This window comes from Camelus ferus, chromosome 10 (genome assembly GCF_009834535.1).
Source record: "Camelus ferus isolate YT-003-E chromosome 10, BCGSAC_Cfer_1.0, whole genome shotgun sequence".
In the NCBI taxonomy this organism is placed as follows: Eukaryota; Metazoa; Chordata; class Mammalia; order Artiodactyla; family Camelidae; genus Camelus; species Camelus ferus.
In genome coordinates, this window is record NC_045705.1 from 26,198,841 (window position 1) to 26,206,687 (window position 7,847).

Below are 7,847 nucleotides of genomic sequence, written 5' to 3' on the forward strand. Positions count from 1 at the left end.
ATTTCCTTTGCCTACAGAATAAAGTCCAAACACTTTAGCCTGCAAAACCAAGTCTTCATAACTGAACCTCTGACTGCAGGTCCAGACTTATTCCTCACCACCACTTTGAACTCCAGTTTAATTAAGCTATTTGTAGGGTCATGTTTCCGTGACTTTGCTCAAAAGATTTCCTCTTCCTGAAATGATTTCTCCTTGTCCCCTCTCCTCCCCCTCCTCAGCTCAACATCACTTTCTCAAATCTTTCAGTCTTTTCCAGGGAAACATGACACCATCCCCCTTTGTATCCCTGGCAGAAATACTAACCCTTGTTACAAGTTACTTGTTCTAACCTCAATTCCATTAACAACACGCCTGCCTTCTACTCTGAAATTGCGAGATCATTTAAGACAGGATTTCTCAGCCTCCGTGGTGTTCATGCATTAGACCAGATGATTGTTCGTAGTGTGGGCTTCCCTATGAATTGTAGTATGTGAAGCAGCATCCCTGACCTCTAGCCACTAAACATTAGTAGCTACCAACCTTCACCAGACGTGACAACCAAAAATGTCTCCAGACATCGTCAAATGTCCAAAGGGTGAGGGGTGGGGTCTTAATCATCCCTGGCTGAGAATCATCACTTTAAGATAGGAACCATATTTCCAAAGTCCTGTGTTCAAGGCCACCACATGCATTCCAGAAATACTAGTGGACTGCATAATGAATAAAAATACATTATTTATCAACAGACAGTATAGATACATAGGTTAGTATAAGTTATACTTTAAATAAATGAAACATAAAACATTTGACTTGTGAATTATACTTTTGAGTAATTCAGGGAGCTAAGATAATATTAGAAGAACCTAAGATTGACTATATATATGCATTTCATTGTGAAAGATCAAATGCCAACTAAGATACACAGTCAACTAAGAACAATTAGCAATTTTGTGAAGTGGCTGCCAGTTCAAATTTATTTTGCCAAGGCTAATGCTTAGTTAAGTTGATGTTTTTGACAATTATAAGAACTTTCATTGAATGAGCTTATGATTGAATTTCAACAACTCTGCATTTAACCTGAAGGAAACATAATCTCCTGGGCAAGTGACTATATTGACAATGACTCCTAGATATAAAAGCTAATTTAAAAAAAATCATTATATTCCTTAACAGTTCTTTCTTTAAACATTTGTTTAACAAATATTTAGAGAATACTTAGAATGTACCAGTTAACAGAAGAAAACAAAAAGACTCTACTACAGGAGACAATTCACGCATGCAAATAACCTAAAGAAGTTAAGCACGTTCAAGCGAAACAGCGACCCCTTTCATTTGGAAAAATCAAGGGAAAAATCCTAGAAAACACAGCATGGAATTCTGGCCTTAGCGGGGAAAAAATGTTGTTAACACAGCATTATTTATGATAATACCAAAAATAGAAAATACTAATATTAACTATCAGTTGAATCATTACTTCCATTTGAAAATTTTAGTTGTGAAAATTCTGCAACACTGTGCAAACCAGCATGTCCTATATTTAAATAATAACATTAGGAAACAGAATTTTGCATTCAGTTTGAGTTATAGAAGACTCAGGTGTAAAACACATTTTCATAAGGATTAAAGCCTGGATGAAAACGCATGGCAATGTTAATGATTATTTCTGGAGTGCAGGACTGACAAGGGCAATATAATTTCTTTTTTAGATATCTCAGTATTTTAAATTTATCGTCAGTAACTGTATATTATTTTTATAGGCACAAATGATATGCTATACAAAGTTTCATTCTTTGACTGTTCAGATTTGCAAATATAGAAAGGCTTTCCTTTATTTTATTTGTCATATATTCTTATTATTCTGACAGAAGTTTCAGATACCACAAGGGAAAAAAAATTCTGCCAAATTTTATTTCTATATTTTGCTAAATGGTTATAGATTGTGACTTAGTAAAGCATGTACAATTAAGAAATAATAAATTTGAAATCTGCCATGTTGAAATTGTCATAGTCTTCCCTGCATCTCTTAAATTTTACTTCTTAAAAAGCACTCACTCATCTATCTACCAACCAATGTGTCTGGAAAATTGAATACAAATTGTGTTACAAGATTGAAAAAACAGTAGGAATGCAGGCAACACAGACAAAAGCTTAAATCGCTTTTCTCCCAGGAAGACTGTGGTATAACCGGAGCCTAAACTGATAACATCCTTACTTGGATGATTCACATCATGTGTTTCTTACATGGCAGTTATATGTGTAAATGTTCTGCCTCCCAGTGGAGTTGCTTAAATATCCAGATGGAATCGTTTACTTTTCTCATTCAACCCCCTTGAGAGCTGAATGCATGTTGTAGGTACTATTGAAAAACAAAAAGTAACACATGTGCAAATAGCCAGTGCCTTTTAAACAGTAGACAGACATCTAATAGATATTTGAAAGAATGTATTCACATAGAAAACAAAAATGGTTACAGAAATGACCAACCTTAATAAAAGTCAGGAAAATAAACTCTCAGCAGATTATGGAATTGTAACTACACTAGACCTAAAATTACTAGACCTGACTTTATTTCTTTCTCCAGGATTTAGACCTTCTCAAAAACATTTTTTTCCAGAGATTTTTAATGTTAAAGAAAAAAAGGTTGATTCGTTGGACTCTAACCTTTCCAAACACGTGTCACATCGAACACACCCCAGACTCGAGACCTACGTGATGGCTGTGCTCCCTGCGTGAGCCGTCTCCTCCTGATCATCACATTATTTGCCCTTACATTTCCTCAGGTCTCTGCTCAAAGGCCACTTCCTCAGTAAGGTGTATTCTGGCTACTCTATTAAAAACAAAAACAAAAAAATAAAAACACTCTCATCCATCTCTATCCATTCAGCTTACTTCTTTTAAATAGAGAACTGATGTCTAACAATATCGAGTTCTCTGCTTGCGATTCAGTTCTCTTCCTGAATGTGTGCCCCACAAGCCCAGGAACCTCATCTGCTGTATGCACTGTGCATCCCCAGCTCTCAGCAAACTGCCCCATACATAGTCGGTGCTCGATAGACACATACTGAATGATAAGATCCCACAGATACAATTGGATCAATGCGTGCATTAATACAACGGTGACTTCGTTATATCATACTTAACTCTACGGCGTAGATTTGATGAGTCCATTATGACCCCCAACTTGACATTCTTTATCATTTTAATTTTCAATCGCATTTCTTCTCTCTGTTCCATATTTCCATACTATCTGTATTTTCCCATGTTTTTTTTTTTTTTAAAAATTGGCTATTCATAACTGTGAAAGTAACAGCCACAGAAAATAACCTCTATGTTTTATGTCTTAAATTATTTTTTTTCCCTGAAAATTCCCCTATATAACACTGTCTTAAATTTGGAGAACATTTAATTTTCAAAATGTTGTACTTTCGACATTTTTATGTTGCTAGCTAGAATTTTCTCATGACCTTGAGCAAGAGTCTTCCTGAACCCAACTATAAAAAAGAGAGGAAACTACCTTAGCTTGCAGGTTTGTTGAAAGGTTTTTTGTTTGTTTGTTTGTTTTGAAATAATGATTTCATGTAAAGCCCCTAACATGGCGATTCTCATCTGCTACTGCCACTCACGTAGGAAAGGCCCCCGTTCTTTGCCAAAAATGATCCTTCCAGTGAGGAAGGCAGTGGTTGCCTGAGGACAGGAGACTAAAAGGTAGATTTCTAGGCACTGTTTTTGTTTTTGTTTTTTCTTATTTGCTTCTATCTTTTGCATCATTTACATTATTTCTAAGATAAGATTTGGAGTCTATGTGAAGACTGGAATTAGAAATAATAACCTCACAACTGGGGTTTTTTTTTTTTTTTTTCCTGATCATTTAAAGCTTCACATTTGCTACCTGGGCTCATCAATGGGGTTTTGACAATATTCTCTGCATCTGCTGTTCCTTGAACACTCTCACACCATACTCTCCCCAGGGGGCTTTTACAGTTCCTGCTCCCTTTTCTTGGAATGTTATTCTAAGAGAGCTACACGGCTTGCTCCTTTATGTCCTTGTGGTCTATCATCAAATGTCACCTTAACAATGAGAAAACTTGGCCATCTCCTCCCAGCACTTCCTCTCTCTCCCCTTCACTTCTTTTCTCCTTATCATTGTAACCATCTGACATGTTACACGTCGATTTTTTTAGCCTACGTTTCACCCATCCACACAGCAGACCATAAGCTTCATGAGGATAAAGACTTGGTTCCCTGCTAGGAGACTCTGTGTAAAGACTTGTTCACAGCATCTAGGACAGTACTGGAGGCCTACGAGCTGTTCAATAACAATGTGCTGAGTGAATGAAAGTATAAGACAAACACTGGTTATGGACCTAGAATGGAATCCAAATCTGTGACAAGCACGAACACCATCACTGCTCTCTGAGGGAATCCAATATGGCGGAAGGTTAGATATTGAACAATTACACACATGATGGGTTTACAGGCATTGATCCAAATATGGTAAATGATAGTATGATACCTCCAGTTCAGGCTACCTTCCCCCAGATGTCGAGGGCTTGAGGTTTTCACATGAAATGAAGGTACAGGTAGAAAACGTGAGAGAAAAGCTGAAGAAATGCTGAGAAGTTTTTGTCTTGCTCAGCCACAGTTGGAGGGGAAAACATTTCCTCCCCACATCTAAGGATGTAAGCAGATATGGATCAACTCATTCATATGCAGACGGGAGAATGTTTAACCTAATGAACATAAGAGCCTGTCAATGAAGAAATATGAGTTAGAAACCCATATTTCTCATGTGTTAGTCAGGTGACCTCAGCAAGGTACTTAAACTCTCTTACGTAGCAATGAATTCATTGGTAGAATGAAGATAAAGATAGAACCTGCTCATCATGCTTCTAAAATGACTACCTGAGAACATGTAGGTAATATATGTAGCATAGTGCTTAAGCATCCTTGAGCTATTAGTGCTATTATTTAGTAAATTATTAGGTTTTGTTTTTTTTTTTTAGATGCGACCTGCTTCAAAAACAGATTTAAGGAAAATAAAATGAAAGGACAAATTTAAAACTAGTGAAATTAAAATGAAAAAATATGAGGCAAGGAAGGAAGGGTGACGAGGTAGATATTCCATTTGCCCATCCTATGACCATTTCCCTCTTCCGTCTTTCTTGTGGAATCTAGAATTGGTGTGGGGCAACATACCTGGCTCCACTTCCCAGGACCCCATACCTGTAGAAGTGGCTATTTTCTTAAGCTCTATCCAAGGGAACAGAACTGGACTTTTCTGGATGAAACTTCTGGGAAAGCACTTTTAATAATGGGGACTTTTACCTCTCACCTTTCTACCACCATCCTTGTGAAACACAGACAGGCCAGTCGGAGGCTTACACTCCATCCACTAACCATGGGGTGATCTCAGGTATGAAAGCCCTGAACTAAGAATCTCAGAGAAGGTGGACAGAAAGAGCCTGAGCCGCTGATGACATCAAGGGACAGCGCCAGCCTGAATGGCCCCCTCCAGGTGCCTCTTTAAGGAGAGTGTGGCTGCTTTTTGCTTAATCACTTCTTGAATCTCTACATCTCACAGAAAAACAAAATTTTAACTGACAGAGGTGAAATGACTATCCCAAATCATGAAAAAGGAATTTGAGACAATCTCTGGCACTGATTATAAAACTTAGCTGTTAACTTCCCAATAACCATGAAAAAATAAAAGAAAACAAACAAACAAACAAAAACCCCAAAAACCAAAAACAAACAATAAAAACAAAAGTGAAAAAGGACCTGTGAAAATTATAAAGCTCTCATGAACTAATGCAAAAAGAAAGCCCACATTTATATACTGCTAAGTTTATTCCAGTCATTAAAGTTCAAAGAACCATTTCATAGGTTTTTACATAGAGGAAATGTGTATCTTGATTTGAATATGTGATAGTTTTTTGAAGATACAACTTGGTCTTTGTGTGTTTGTTCCTTATAGTGACATTTGACAAAAAGAAAAATGTTAAATGTTATAGTAGGACTGTGAAAACATTTCTATGAAAAAGGCAAGCACACACTGTTTTCTAAATGGATGACCTTGATTTAGAAATAGAAATTAAAGAATGTAGAAGAAGGAGCAGTTGGCATAAATCTCACATTCTTCCAAAATGAATCATGGCAACCTAGCTGCACACGGAAGCTAAATAAAAGTAATTTTGATATTAACATTTTTGTGAAGTACTTGAGACACAAGCACGATTTTAGTAAATAAAAGGTGACCTATATATGCTTTGTACTTGGGGAGTAAAGTGGTAACTGTGGCCATTCAGTTATAAAATTAAAGTCCTCGCTCAGAAAGAGGGTTACGCACGTACACCCCAAGGTGAACCAAGAGAATTTCAGGAGGTAGGATCAAGACAATTAATAACCAGCAGTTTAGAGTTTACTCAAATGTTCTGATAAATACTTAAATGGAATTTACAGAGATCAGCAGCATAAAGCATGGAGAAGATTGATCTATACATGCTTTGGAGAGCACGAAATCCTATTTGCTCATCTTGACCACCAAAAGTAATTTTTATTTGGCTCATGGGTGCCAACTCAATTACTTATTATTGCCAGCTTACAGTAGTATTGGGGAATCAGTGCCCAGGTCTGGAATACTAAAATAAGAAACGGGGGGATGTCAACTGTGCATTCAAATGATGCTCTGTTAGTTAAGAAAGGGAGGTTTTATTTGCAAGGGAAAGGAGTTCTCTCTTAAATATGGAAAGCAAGGGAATTCAGACTAGAAAAGCTGAGAGACGGGGCAGTCTTACTTTACATGTCAGCTACAATCTCTGCCTTATAAGACTATTTACTCGGTAACTCGATGACATTCCTCAAACTAGTTACCGTAGCAACTGCCACATGACACATCAGGCTCTGAGACACAGAGCATCTTCCCACAAGAAACAAAAGCACCACCGGTTTCTCAGAGGAACAGTACCATTTGGAGGAACGCTGATGGTGTGAAGGGAAGGTGTTAGCCTTGATTCACTGTGAGTTTTTAAAAATTTCTACATTCTAGTAGAGTGTCAACACTGCTTTCAACATTTTTTCCTCTCCTATTTATCACTTCACTGTCTTCTAAAAAAATGTTAATTACCTAAATATTAACTGTTGGTTAAAGCTGCTAGAAAGCTTTACATGCATCAAACCCAAGCTGTCTTCACAATTTGGTTTTCAAAAGAAATCTCTTTAAAAAATCTAGAGTTTAATTTAGTTTTCTCCAAATGGCATGACATGGATCACCAGTGTCAAGCACAGTGATGCTTTATTAAAAATGTAAATTCTTTTATCCCAACTCAGACCCATTGAGTCAGCATATTTGGGGTGAGATGTAGAAATCTGCAATATTGGGAATTTAAACTAGTGTTGTGTTCTTTTTAAGACTTTAATTTTCTTACCTCTGTTTCGTTGCTATGCTCTTCCTCACCTGAAATACCCCTCCTAAACTCCGAATTATAAATAGCACCAGCCACTCATCTCAGTTCGACTGTCACTTTCTCAAAAAATAATTGTCCATTTCTTACCAACAAACTTACACACTCCACTACTTCGCTACTTCCCTCATTTTCAAATCTCTACTTTATTTTAAACAATGTATCAGATGCATTAATATACATCGTAGGGATCTCTCTCTGCATTCCCACTGGATTTTACGTAGCTTTTTATTACCATTTATTACTACACTGAGCTGATGACATCTCTTCTACCAGTTCGGCTTCTCTGAGGGTGGGGATGATGTCTATTTAATGTTAGTGTCCCAGTGCCTGAAACATATAGGTGTCAACAAATGTCTATTTAATTGGCCTATATTTAGTAATAGTTAAAATACTGTATCAAAAATT